The 15392-nt window shown below is 32.8% G+C and overlaps 1 long non-coding RNA gene across 1 annotated transcript; it reads left to right on the plus strand.

The window, feature by feature from the left end:
• Positions 1-517: 517 nt before the first annotated feature.
• LOC127865729 (uncharacterized) lies at positions 518-8219 on the plus strand. The gene is made up of 2 exons (XR_008042753.1): positions 518-664; positions 7034-8219. It is a non-coding gene; the product is annotated as an uncharacterized LOC127865729 (long non-coding RNA).
• The last annotated feature ends 7173 nt before the right edge of the window (positions 8220-15392 follow it).

The raw sequence follows: 15392 nt of genomic DNA on the forward strand, positions 1-15392 counted from the left end.
TCGAAATATTAAATCGCTGGCATAGCTAGATCTAGTGGTAGTGGGTTTCCGGGAGAAAATGTAGTGTAGTGACTTTGCACCATTTGCACGTGTGTGTGTGTGTGTGTGTGTGTGTGTGTGTGTGTGTGTGTGTGTGTGTGTGTGTGTGTGTGTGTGTGTGTGTGTGTGTGTGTGTGTGTGTGTGTGTGTGTGTGTGTGTGTGTGTGTGTGTGTGTGTGTGTGTGTGTGTGTGTGTGTGTGTGTGTGTGTGTGTGTGTGTGTGTGTGTGTGTGTGTGTGTGTGTGTGTGTGTGTGTGTGTGTGTGTGTGTGTGTGGTGTGTGTGTGTGTGTGTGTGTGTGTGTGTGTGTGTGTGTGTGTGTGTGTGTGTGTGTGTGTGTGTGTGTGTGTGTGTGTGTGTGTGTGTGTGTGTGTGTGTGTGTGTGTGTGTGTGTGTGTGTGTGTGTGTGTGTGTATTATGCATTCGGTCGATAGGGCGATAAGGGGTTTGTTAACGGTAGCTTTTCAAGGGTTATTTGAACTACCAACAGCTGCCGCTTTACATCCTGTGCGCGTCTTTTTTCGCTTTGCAAAGGCTCAACTTTGAAACTAGTTAACAATTCAACGGATAATGGTGTTTCGTTAAGGAGTGTTGCGACGGATTTATATACCTAGGATAGTTCACCGGTAATTTGCTATCCAGCGAATATTTGTGATGATATACTTATTGTTTTCATGTACATTGCGGATTTTTTTAAAGTGTTCAATGTTTACTTTTGTGAAAATTCAATATAATCACTGAACAAAAAATTGGCTAGCGTATATTTGGTATTTTATAGGATTTATTACACTAGTTTTTATGGAATGAAAGCAAATATAACAAGTAAAATGCATTACATTACATACATGTTCAGAAATCGTGCCTTCATTAATACTATACAACCGATACAAAATTGATGAAAATCTTCGTATTAAGTCACTTGTTGGAGTTTAACAATTTTATAAATAATACAATTTTGCAAGGCTTATTAAATGTACGTCTTAACTGCTCTTATTATAATATAATTTTAAACCATATAGATCGTTATGGGGATAAAAATTTAAAACGTGTCATGTCTCTTCCTACAAGTAAAACAAAATACCAAAGCGTTGCAAACTTAAGTCAAATCCTGACCAAAAAGAGTTGTCCCCTATGTCAATGTTAGAGACTTTTGAACCGTCTATTACTGTCGATAACAAGTTTTTATCACGTTGTTTAAATAATGATTTCTAATGTGTTAACCTACCGATTTCTGACAAATAAGAATTTCCCCCTATTACGACCGATATTTATTTAGGGACTATAGTAGTGTCTGTTTCCCTGATGTTAGATACAATTTGTTTTAAAAACCAAGTGTTTTTGTCCGTGTACGGACTTATGTTATGTTTGATGCCTAGTGCTGTCTAGAACAATTACTTATTATTTGACGTTTACATGAATATTTGTGCGCGTCAGGTGACCTTGGTGTAAAAACTTCTGTAAAACTATGTTTGATCGCTTATTTCTGACGGTTTGCACATACCCATTTTCGAAACAAGATTTTAACCCGTGATGACCTATACTACTGACCAGTTGATATGTCGTCTTTTTTACAAACGCATACATAGCAGGTAGTCGAGTATCATCAGTTTTATAATGCACGTTTCTGTCGTACCTTTATGTATGTACCTTTATTGAAAAACAAACCGTGGTAGTGCCTGATAATCTGGCTTGATGACATGACGTCTAGTCAATATCCGTTCACTTAAGCTACAAAACGCTATGTTTATCGTTATATCTGACTGTTTTCATGTATTGAAGCCTTTTTCTCGTAAACCGTTTTGTTTGAGAGTGTAAATAGTGTTTAACATACTGAATAGGTGACATGTCGTCTTAATAATTCACGCGGACTGCACAGATGATACGATTAAAGAACTAATCGGTATTTAAGTCATATTTTTTTACTTAAAATATGTACGAACGTTACTTGTTGTCCACAACCAAATGTGTTGTCATATTTCTGCCTGCAGATTAAAAAATTCTGCTACGTCTGTTCAATCAGATATGGAGAACTGTTAACCTTGCTAGTTATGGTAAGTCTGCTAACTTCACATACTTTGATGAACGAGGTACGATTGCTAAACACATGCGTTTGATATCATTTGAGATATTGTTATCTGTTTAATGTTCCAATCATATTTCAGATGGCATAAACATTGAGTAGAATGCACCATGATATCACAAATGCTGAGGATATTGAAATAGTTCATTGAAGATTTTTAAAACGAATACTTGGTGTCAAAATGAGTACTGCTTTTTCAGCAGTAAACGGGGAACTAGGACGATAGCCGTTATATACGAATCACTATGTACGAATTATAAAATATTCTAAATATTTAATATTGTTTAACACATTTATTGTATACTATAAAGTACACTATTTTATATGAGAAACGGTCGTGAAAATATAATACGATGCAAAAATTGGATAACGTAAGTAGAGGACTTGCTTTAAAATCATGGTTTTGTAGACATTTGGATGTATCCAGAGTCAGTGAAATCAAATGTATTTATTCATTAATTTAAAACTTGACTTATCTATATATATATATAGGTTTTTGGCGAAACAACTAATTGTATATCCTCATTATACCGATATAAGAAAAATGTATATCGGCAAATTCAATAGACCAGTTTCACAATACTACCACGGTTGCTTTTTTAGATATCACGTGACGCGTCGAATATCAGAACACTCTGAACGTGTAACTTTCTTTGGCGGAGAATAAAGATGATTTTATATCATTGATGTTATTGTTTACATTCGAAATTTTTATCAGCACTGACTCTTGTTACAATAACGTGAAACATATGCATACAGGCTTGCGTTAAGTAAATACATTAATAAGAAATTAGTCTATAACATTAAACACAATAATACCTATATAATTATTCAACGACATATAATTTAGTTCCTTTAGTGTATAATTATAAATTTTATTTCATCTTTATAAAAAAAAGAGCTCATGATTATCAAAGTAAAGGTGGTGTTAAGACTAAGCATCGATAATTAGACAAAACAAAGATAGACATTAAGTGTATCCAGAGACGTATATAACAGAGATTGGAAAGTCGCCCATTTTATATAATAAAGCGTGCCGAGTTCTCACACTTTACGGGATTTCGCGAGACTTGAAGAAAAATATATAGACGACGCCATTTTGTTTGCGAAGCGGGTAAAAGCTACAAACTAAAGAACGAATTTAGAGCGAGTACTTTTTTGACAATGACTTAATATGTTATTTTTTAATCGCTGGATAATGTTTTCGCCAGACCAGTTCAGTAAACAAGCGACATCATTGGAGGTTACGGTAAGAATCGTTACAAACATTACTGCATTTTTACGCTATTCTCGGTAAACACACGATTTGCTCAAATTTCAGTAAACTTGTGACACATTTACCTAAGAAAATATGACCTGGATATTATTCAATTTGATTTTTGTATTAAAGTTCTGATTCGGTTATTGAATTCACACCTTTTTATAGTGATATTCTGTTAGATAATAAAATTACACCAGATTTTATTTACCCTATTGTGCCGATGCATTGGATTTTCTATTTAAACTCCTCATAGTTTTAGCGAATAAAACTTCGAATATAAACTATGGATCACATTATATATGGTATCATTTTAAAGTGCTGATTGGGTTTTATGTCTGCCCATATTTTCATTGTGATATTCCATTAAATAATGCAGTTGTGCAAGTTTTAATTTATCATATTTTTCACATACTTGCTTTCAGCCATTTTGGTTTTCCATAAAAAAACATGCATATTTCCAGTGACATAAGCTAAAAAAGGGTGTGTTGCATCATATCATAACTGTTATTTTTTTAAAGTGCTAATTTTATTGTATTTTTGCATATATTTTCATATTGGTATCCCTTTACATTAAAAAAATACACCAGATTGTATTTTCCCCATTTTGTGGATGAATGCTTTAAGCCAAAAAATGTTTCAATCCAAACTTTATAGTTCTAGCGACTAAAACTGACGACATGTTCTATGGGTCATATCATCAATGGTATCATTTTAAAATGCAAACTGAGTTTTAACGCTTCCTATCTTTTCATTTTGATATTCCTTTCAATAATGAAATTATCCAAGTTTTAATGTGTCCTGTTTTTCAGATATTTGCATTCAGTCGTTTTGATTTTCCGCAAAAACCTTGCATATTTTGCCTGACCAAAGCTAAAAAAGGGTGCATTGCATCATATCATAACTTATATTTGTTTAAAGTGCTAATTAAAATTTATTAAGTCACATATAGGGAAGGGAAAAAATAATTCGAGGGGAAAGGGCCGTTTTTCGGCGGGTCCCAAAGAAGGATAAAAAGCCCTGAATGGTATCATTTTAAAGTGCAGACTGAGTTTTAAGGCAGCCCATCTTTTCATTTTGATATTCCTTTTAATAATGAAATTATCCAAGTTTTAATTTGTCCTGTTTTTCAGGTATTTGCATTCATTCGTTGTGATTTACCGCAAAAAACCTGCATATTTTGAGTGACCAAAGTTAAAAAGGGTGCATTGCGTCATGTCATAACTTTTAATTTTTAAAGAGTGCTAATTGTAATTTATATACATATATATATACATTTTTTATACATATATTATTTACATTTTCAGTGTGATATTCTTTTGCATAAGTAAATTACAACATATTTTATTTACCCCACTATGCAGGTGACTTCTTTAAGCAAAAAATTGTTTCAATCGAAACTCTGCATAGTTGCAGCGACTAAAACGTCAAATATAAACTATGGATCGCATCAAATATGGTATCATTTTAGAATGCCAATTGAGTGTTATGTCTGCCCATATTTCATTTTGACATTCCTTTAAATAATGAAATTCTGCAAGTGGTAATTTATCCTGTTTTTCAGATATTTGCATTCAGCCGTTAAGATTTTCCGCAAAAAAACTTGCATATTTTAAGTATGTTAAGTGATCAAAGCTAAAAAAGGTTGCATTGCTTCATATTATAACTGATATTTTTCTAAAGTGTTGATTGTACTTTATTTAGCTCCACAGTTTCATAGTGATATTCCTTTGCTTAAGAAAGTTACACCATATGTTATACACCCCATTTTGCAGGTGCATGTTTTAATCAGAACAAAGTTTCCATTCAAGTCCTTCATAGACTAGTTGTACACACAAAAACTTAAAACATATACTATGGCCTGTAACATAAATTAATTATTTTACAGGACAGATTTAGTTTTATGGCTGCCCATATTTTCATTGTGGTATTCCTTTAAATAATGGAATTATGCACTTTTTAATTGAGCAAGTTTTTCAGACGTTTTCATTCAGCCTTTTTGATTTTCTGCAGTACAACATGAAAACTGTGTTAAACTTGCTTTTTATTTTAAAACAATTATATCCCAATATGATTGAAATTATACAAAAATGAATAAAACAAATAATTTGTTACAAAGAATGGACACATGCTGCCTATTCGAGGAAAAAGATTATAGGAATATTTTGATTTCAACAATTTTGATGACAGTTGACAAAGTTTATGGCTAGTATTGAATGGAATTAAAGCTCAAATTCAACCCGTGCATGTTAATTACAATAAAGTAATTTAAGTATAATATGAATATGGTTAAATGCCTTATTAGTATTAGCATATCTCTGTAATTAAAATTATCTGGATTAAATTTAAGTGCACACAGAGATGGATTACTTTCCTCCTTTTTTAACTTTCCCTAATATCCATAAATCACCCAAGAAAGATGTCAACTTGAAACCATTTACTAATATTATGTAATATTCCATACAGTGGATATATCTCAAATTTATTATGAAAGAAACAGTATGGTAACAGATAAGAGATAAGAGTTGAAGAATGTGCTTAATTAAAGAGTGCTTCAGTTTTATAAGTAAAGGAAGGTTTTAATTAATTGATCATTTAAAATATGATTTAATTTATAAATTTAGTTTTGATACAAGAGTCATTTAATAATTAATATAAGAATTTAATATTAATCCAGTGATCAAGGAATATTAAAGCTAAGAATTTAATTTTAAACAGGTGCTTGTTGATCAATTTATAATATAGGAAGGTAATTTAATAAGGTGTCTCAGCTCAGGTAATATTTAATACCACACAATACCTGGTGATAAGACAAAATTTTGTCATATTACCATGTATTGTGTCGTGTAAATGGTTTATTGGTTGTTTATTGTCTTTCCGTGTTCATTTGCTGAAATATGTCAATGAATTTATAAAAATTATGCTGATTCTATTACAAGAAAGGGAATCCTGTATAATGAAGGGTTTTTAGGTTACAATGTAACATTCGCATAAATACTATTTTAAAGGTAAATGGCTTTTGGGGACATCAACTTCAGTAACCAGTTATATCTTATGGAGAAAATGCCATTATTACAATATGCAGTAACAAATTGAACAGCCTGAATGTTGTCGGGTTGCTGATAGAAAGAAAAATAATTCACCTATGAAACATTATATAATGCATGCTTATATGCCTTCTTTATAGATTCCATGAGGCCTTTATATGTTTATGCCCCCGGTAGGGTAGCATATAGCAGTTAAACTGTCCGTCAGTCAGTCAGTCTGTCCGTACTGCCGAAAACTGTAATGGCCATAACTTTTTCAATATTGAACATAGCAACTCGATTTGTGGCATGCATGTGTATCTCATGGAGCTGCACATTTTGAGTGGTGAAAGGTCAAGGTCATTCCTCCAGGTCAAGGTCAAATTTTGCAATATTGAAGATAGCAACTCCATATTTGGCATGCATGCGTATCTCATGGAGCTGCACATTTTGAGTGGTAAAAGGTTAAGGTCATCCTTCAATGTCAAAGGTCAAATATATGGCTTAAAAGCGGCGCAGTAGGGGGCATTGTGTTTCATGAACACAGCTCTTGTTTATCTAAATTCAGAATATCATATTAAACATATCTTTTGAATTGGTGTTCATCTGATATGCTCATTTGTATTTTCAGTTTGGCCATGCCCAGGAGGAAGCGACTCAGTTATGGGGTGCAGAAGCAGCACAGACGATCTTGACATTTACTTGGTGAATCATCCCCAACAGCACTTGACGATGGTTTCCTGACGTTGGGGACTGTCAAGTTGAGATCACTGACTGTGTCTATCAGGGTTGATTAATACATACTGAACGAAGTGATCCAAAGCCATATATTGTCAATACGCACGCAAGAGACATCGACATGCTCTGTTTACATTCAGATCAAAGCAATGGCAAAACATTTAAGTATGAAAGTATGTGTTAATGAGGCAGGACACACTACTGTGTACGTTCATGGTTAGGAAGTTGCCAAGGACCATGTTTTGTGGAACAAAATTTCTAGTGATTATCTTTTTCCCTTTAGCTCCCCTGACCTCAATGTGCTATTGGTGAGCTTTAGTGATCGCCTTTTGTCCGTCGTGTGGTGTGTGTTGTGCGGCGTCAACATTTGCCTTGTTCACACTCTAGAGGCCACATTAATTGTCCAATCTTAATGAAATTTGGTCAGAACATTTGTCCCAATGATATCTTGGACAAGTTAAAAAATGGTTCCGATTTATTGTCCGTCATCATGAAACTTGGTCAGAAGATATGGCCCAATGATAACTTGGGCAAGTTCAAAATTGGTTCCGGTTGGTTGAAAAACATTGGCACAAGGGGGTGGGGCATTTTTCTTTTTATGGCTATATATGGCTATTAAAAAACCTTTTTAACACTCTAGAGGCCACATCTATTGTCCCGTCTTCATGGAACTTGGTGAAACAATGTGTCCCAATGATATCTCGGACAAGTTTGAAAAAGTTCCGGTCGGTTTAAAACCATGGCCAGGCGGCGGAGCATTTTTCCTTATATGGCTATGGTAAAAACATGTCAACACTCTTAGTCACATTTATAGTCCAATTTCCATGATGAAAAACTCTAATTTGATTATGATTTTTCTTCAGAAACATTAATACCCTTCCTCTTACGATAATGGCTCTTATGCCTATATGTTTGTTGCCTGCATAACTGCAGAATGTTATTTGTTATTTTTTATATCAACAACTTGCTTAATATGTGTTATGAATTATAAATTGCTTAATTTTTGTTATGCCAGGTGTATTGATATTTGTTCATGCATTATGAAGTTTTGATGAAATATCATTAAATTGTAAAAACTATGTTCATGCATTCTTTTATTGCACAGACTAAAATTGTTACTAGAGGTTTATGAAGAGACTTTATCACATAAATGGTTGCACAGGCTCCTCTTTAGAAGCCGGGACACATTTCATTTACTTTATCATAATGTACATGAGAGGGCATACTTTTCAAGTTTAGATGATGCTTTTTTACAACACACGGAATCCATAATATATTATTTTCATTAACTTTTGCGTTCTGGGCACTCATACACAACTGACTGAGTAATGTCCTGAACAAATTCACTACCACAATGTTCATCATAATCGGTATACCTAGAAGTAAATCTAGATTAAAATCCTCGTCATCCCATGACACAAAATCCGTCTTAGACATGGTGTTATTATCGGAGAATGGCTGAGTATACGGGCATGAAGATTTCTATACATATACTCAATGTGGTAATGTTATAATTGGCAAAATCGTGCATTGAATTAAGCGGTAATACAAGAGAACAATGAACACAAACAGTCGATTAGAGCAGACCAAGAATAGATGCTCTCCATAAGAAGATAAAAAAAAGAAGACAAATTTGTTCAGAGCTTTATTCAAATTTTACAACAGGTAAAAGGCATTCGGATTTATCAAATTTAAACACTGCAATTAAAATGAAAAACAAAAATATAATTAAAACAACCAATTATTAGTTGTTTGTCGTAAGATTTTGTTCGCTTCTTAGTTTGAATTTATCGTTTTTCAAAGGCAATCTTTAAATACCGGTAATCAGGTTTTTTTTCAAACTGGAGGCAAATGAAATCGCTAAATACAACAATGCGGCATGTGATTTATTTTGATTGACACATTACAATTGTGTGATAATACCGCATACATTCTCATTTTAATAATACATAACAGTTTGTTTCAAATCGCACAAACTGAAGCGCGAAAGCGTGTTTCAGAAATGTTAATAAGCGTGTAAACTACCTTTCAACCGACAAACAGTTGAGCGTATCTCGCCGAAACCCACGACGTGCGAGAGATTGCCGATATTTGGCGAGCTGCTTATCTCTGTTATCTACGTCTCTGGTGTATCGTACAATCCATCGCATTATATAACTATAATTATCAAAGGTAAGGGTGTGTTGGTGTGTTATATTTTCATGAATGATCGAACGTGTAAGAAGTTTGTTGAATAACTATAAGATAAAGCACTATAAAAGGCGAAGTACGTGACACTATTTAAATGGTATGTTAATTTTGTTTTTATTTGAATACATTTTCTTTCAAAGTGAATGGCAATATTGACGAAATCTAAGGACAAGTGATGAAAACACAGACGTGCTGCAAACTGAACTGTCTATAATGATAACATCGACTTTAATTTTGTATCGAGTCATGCCAATTGTGTGTTTTACAGTCAATTATACGTTGTTTGAATATATTGATTATTAAGGTGTTGTCGCATATTTCTTGATTTATCCAGGCATAACCAAATCCGTTTGTAGACAGAATAATTTGTATTTTAGTGGCCCAACAGTCCCTTCCGATATCGTCTAATGATACAAGCATTTAAGGTCAAATGCCGCTTTTATTACGAAAAAAGCATTTTTATACAAATGTATATTCTAAAACGATTGGACTCATCAAGAGCAATGGCAAAATGTATTATGATGCTAAAAAACGATGATCTTGTTTTCCGTAAACCGATCGTGTATTTCCGCCACCTATTTTGGTTGTGACGTCATTTTTACATAACGCGACTGACACGGAAATTCGTCCATTGTTATTAAGGATTGGAGTTTGAACGCTTCGCGCTTAACGTCTATTTGACATTCAATATCGTGTTATTTTGTTAATTTTTCGTGAAGTTTTATTGTAAGCGTTTGCTGAAATTAGTTTTTTGCTCGCATGACAAACGTTATTCGACATGGCTGAGTGTTTTACTTTCATTAGTAAATTAAAAACGTGCGTGGAATTTTTAGCAAAGTTCTTGTGTTATTGTAAAAAATCGACCAAAATCGCCTGCATTTATTACTGAAATCTGGCCGTCCGGAATTAGCAACTTCGATTTTGGGATTATATTTGTGAAATTTTTAGTTGTTTTGGACATACTTGGTGGATTTTCATCAAATAAAAGGTGTTTTATCATAGATGGGCGCTTCCTGCTGGCAACCACAACGACATATGTGTGCATTGTTTGATCTTTCATGCTGTTGCATTGTGTTATTCAATACACCTGTGAAATCATCGTCGGATACCTTTACTCTTAGTATATATATAAGGACAAACAAAAAAATTCAAGTACCTGTGAGTGAAGTACTGTTGTTCATTTACTTTGCACGATAACTTTTTGTTGGTTTTAAAGAGAATGGTGTTGTTGTTTTTTTAATGATTCAGTTGACAACATTTTTAACACATTGTAGAAACTAGTAGTAACAGTTTATTACATTATATATTTAATAAACAGCTGTAAAAGTTTTCCAAATTAATCATCTATTGTCATCGCAATTCAGCACACTCATTAAATATCGATTACATTAGAAATAGTACAGATAATTGAGGAACTTCTCGCATTATAGTGAATGAACACAATTACAAAACATGTCAATGACATCATTTAAACTTCCTGTGCTAGGTCAAAAGCTATGTAAACTTTAAGACAAAACATCTGTTAATATGTTAGCTAATAAAAACTGTACGTGCATCAAGAAAACGATTGTTTTATATAAACAGAATGCATAGACTATAACAAAAACTTAAAGAAATGTAAATATATAAACTTAAATTGTAGAAATCGTTTTTTTTTTAACAAACGTGACTCATTAGTCAGGTTACACTCTATTTGAGCGTACACACACACGAAATACTTCCTGACAGCTCCGAGCATAATTTTATTTTACTAACCGGAATAATGGACGTTGGGCGTTTGTACCTGGGGACAAATACTAGCAAAGTAATGTATCGTGTGATCATATGTGTAGCATACAAAAGGGTCATGTTCACAGTTTCGCAAAATAACAATTTTTAAAAAATCGTAGATTGAAAAAAGGTGAATGCATTATAATTAACAAAGCAAAATAAAATTACTGACTGAAATATTACATTATATTTTCGTTCGTTATTCATATGTCTATAATTATCAGTCGGAATCCGAACAAAAAACATCTTGTGTAACGATTTTCATCGATAATTTAACAAATTTTAAAACGTGCATTTCCCAACATGGCGTTTTATTCAGGATGTCCCGGATACGAATTCTAGGACAGACACGTTACACAAAATATTTGTGCTTATATTAATATATATTAAACGATCTTAATGGTGCAGTTGTTTTAGAAATTGTATTGTGAAACATTGGTTGAATACACATAAATCTTCGCACAAGTCTCAAAATGTTTCCATTACTGTTGTAATGTACACGTTGGTGTCATGGAAAGACGTTGAGGGTTTTTTTTTGAATACGTTAAATTATTTTTTCTCTAATTATATCGGGATATGAAACATTTGTAAATTGATTACACATAAAGATTCGTATTTAAACATTTTAGGTATAAACAAAAAGCATATCCTTTGACTAATATGAAATTATCGTGGTTGTAACCTTTGAAACATCTCCCAAATTCCATATTTTAATCAAAAAAGCAATCCCACATTACACTTAATGACTCAAGCGCAAAACACGTATTCACCTTGAAGATATCCGTTGCAAAACCCTCGCATACGACGGGCATCTGGTGCAGATTATGGGTGAGTCAAAATGAGCTATGTTGAAGTAAAGCACAGTCACATTTTAAACTTTAAACCCAATCAGTGATGTATTGATTTTTGAAATTTGGTTTACTGAAAGGGTTAACTTGGCTACCATGGGTATTCCGTTTAAACGGTTAAATGTACTTCTATAAATAGCCACATACAGACATATTTGCAAACCGTTTTTTTTTCTCCCGTCGGTCAGGACAAAAGAACTCCGCTATCTGATGTAACGTGATTACAATTTACAATTTACAACACCTGTACGCAAATTTAAATTTAAACATGAACTGTTATCGTTCAAATAGAGGGGACCGATTATATTGGCTGTAATCTTGTTTAAAGCTACACCACCGGTCATGCCGCGGTCTTTTGCATATTGTAAATCATTTATTTTGCAGAACTTAATCTTAATTGAATACAAGGCTCGCAAAACCTTAATTACACTCAATATGTATAAATTACATAAAGCATATACATATAAACTTAAGATGCGTGTAAATTATGTTGTAAAACACATTCTTGAATAAATATGTTTAAACCAAAATGTATGTATCAATCTCGGAACTCAACATACTTTTTCCTGTTATATGCACCTGTTTATAACAAATATTCACATGAGTATTAACAAGTTGACAAACATTTTAAAGTCATCTTAGTTAGGAAAACAATAAATAATTCCGTTGAGTCAGGTCATTTTTATCTGTACCCCATATAAATAAGTATTTACTTCGATCCGAATACCAACTATGTAATCATTCGAATACGTTAATGCAGAATGTGTAACATCGATATGCACGAAACACATGATTCATTATACAAACTGTTGATTTTTATAACGCGCCAACTTAAGACTTGGTTTTTCAACATTTTACCTATTTCTAGCATGTCTTCTTATGAAAAGAGAACGTTCTCATATTGCAGTTAAACCTATTAAACACAGCAACACAGAGCCGTTTTAAAGTGTATGTATGCACGTTTGGCATACATAAGAGAATGCTACTGCGCATAACAAACAATTAACCGGTTTAAATCACTATTTGATATGGTCTAGAATAAATGGTCTATATACTTGCACATATTGTTCTGAATTGTCCAGTAGATAGCACAAAAATGTCAATAAAAACGTTAATGTTTGAATATACAGTGAAATTCAATATCAATTCATGGATATGTTCTTTTCCATATACTAAAGTACACGCTGTACTATACCTAGTTATACTTGTGATAATTTTGTTTAATGCTTTAATTGTTTGTACTTTAAACTTAGCTTGATGAAACTCAAAGACATAAACACTATCTTAGGTATTGTAAGTTATGTGTGAATATTCATGGGCTGTTCGCACGTAACCTTTAAAACCTTTGTTATAGTTTTGCAATAGTGACAGTTTGACGAAAAAAGCGGTACAACCGGTGGATTAATCTGAATCCAATATAAATAGAAAAAGATCGGTCCCCTGCCTTTAAATGATTATTTCGTATTATTTAGTCAACGTGTATTTTCTTCTCACTCAAGTTCGGTATGGGATAAATAACATGCATTTTTATAGAAATACTGTCAAAATATAGAAAAATTAAAAATATGGTTTTATATCAATATAATACGATATAACGCAGACTCATGAATATGTATAAGGGTCATAGTCAGTTTAATGCGCATGTTATGAAAAAGAAAAAATATAGAGAGAGAGTGCGATTTTCAGTGAAAACATACATTATCTTTTTATTTAAGTCATCTTTCGTATGTCAAAATATGCTTCAGCATTTAGATGTACTTATCGACAACTAAGCTATAGAATGTTGCGAGTTAAACAATCGCCGATTCCGCATTTGAAGTTTTCATGTTGCCGTTAAAAAAATCAACGAAAAATGGGCTGTGATTTGTTGCGGACGGGCGGCGATTTAATTACTCACTCATTACTCATGTATACTAGGGCGTTCTTGTATTCTGTTGTTAACCTGAGTTTCATGCATTATCATTCTTTGTAAATAATCCTTGTCTGATGATAAAATACAATGATTTTATCCTGTGTATTCAGTCGTATCATGACGTACTAAATAGATATTGTGAATTCATTATCTTTTTTAATTTCTGTGCAAGTACCGATACATTTTTAAGTAAATTCATAGTATTAACCTTGCATTCCGACACAATTTCTCCAACATGTTGCCGCAATATGAAAACTCATTCGTGCCTTTAAATATTTAATGAGTGTCGGTAAAAAAAAGTATTATACGAATAGTGCTTCGCATTTACATCATAATGATAAAACAGGATATTTATATCGAAATATTTGATATTCTATGAACACGGCAAACTGTGAAGTTATATAAGTGTGCATATATATGATGACTTTAATGTTTAATACGCAATTCGTTAAGTTATTCATACATCTTGAGTGTTGCAACTAAGGTTTTGCGAGCCGTATATTCTTTCAAGATTAAGTTCTGCAAATCTAATGATTTACAATATGCATAGGAACGCGGGAAAAGAACGCGGCATGACCGGTGGTGTAGCTTTAAACGAAATTTCAACCAATATAATCGGTCCCCTCTATTGTAATGTTAATAGTTCATGTTTAAATTTTAATTTGCATACAGATGCTATGTACTGTTTGCGCGGTTAAGAGAAATTCGCATTCGCTATTTTTCAATCTACAATATTTTTCTCTTTATTGTAATTTTGCCAAGTTGTTAAAATGCCCCTATTATATGCTACACATACATACAAGGATCACATGATAAATACTTTATTGTTCTTCGTCCCCATGTATAAACTCACATGTCCATTAGTTCGGTTAGTACAATAGAATTATTTCCGGAGCTGTCAGGCAGTATTTCGTTTGTGTGTGTGTGTGTGTACGCTCAAATAGAGTGTAACCTTACTAATGGGTCACGTTTGTTCAAACATAATGATTTCTACAATTTTAGTTTATATATTTATATTTATTAAGTTTTTGTTATAATCTATGCATACCGTTAACATAAAACAATCGATTATTGATGAATTAAAAGTATTTATTCGCTAACATATTAACATATGTTTTATCTTTAAGTTTACATAGCTTTTGACCTAGCACAGGACGTTAAAATGATGTCATTGGCATGTTTTGTAATTTATATAATTAGTTTAACACTTATAAGCTAACACCTTAAATAATGTCTTAACACGGGCCCGTATTCACCAAACAATTCTTAGACTTACGTCTAAGAATAAAGAAAATTCTTTAAATTAGAATATTCAAGAATTTCTTTAATTGTGAGTCAAACTCTGCAGTAAACATCTCTATCTATATTATTCTTCATATAGAACATTTTGTTAATGATATAATCACCAGTGGAGTCCTGTATATATTCAAACACTAAAAACATATTTCTTGGTTCTAAGTCTATTCTTTATTCTAAAGTCTAAGAATCGGTTGGTGAATACGGGCCAAGGTCTGTTGAGCATAGTCTTTATA

Source organism: Dreissena polymorpha, chromosome 2 (assembly GCF_020536995.1).
Source record: "Dreissena polymorpha isolate Duluth1 chromosome 2, UMN_Dpol_1.0, whole genome shotgun sequence".
Classification (NCBI taxonomy): Eukaryota; Metazoa; Mollusca; class Bivalvia; order Myida; family Dreissenidae; genus Dreissena; species Dreissena polymorpha.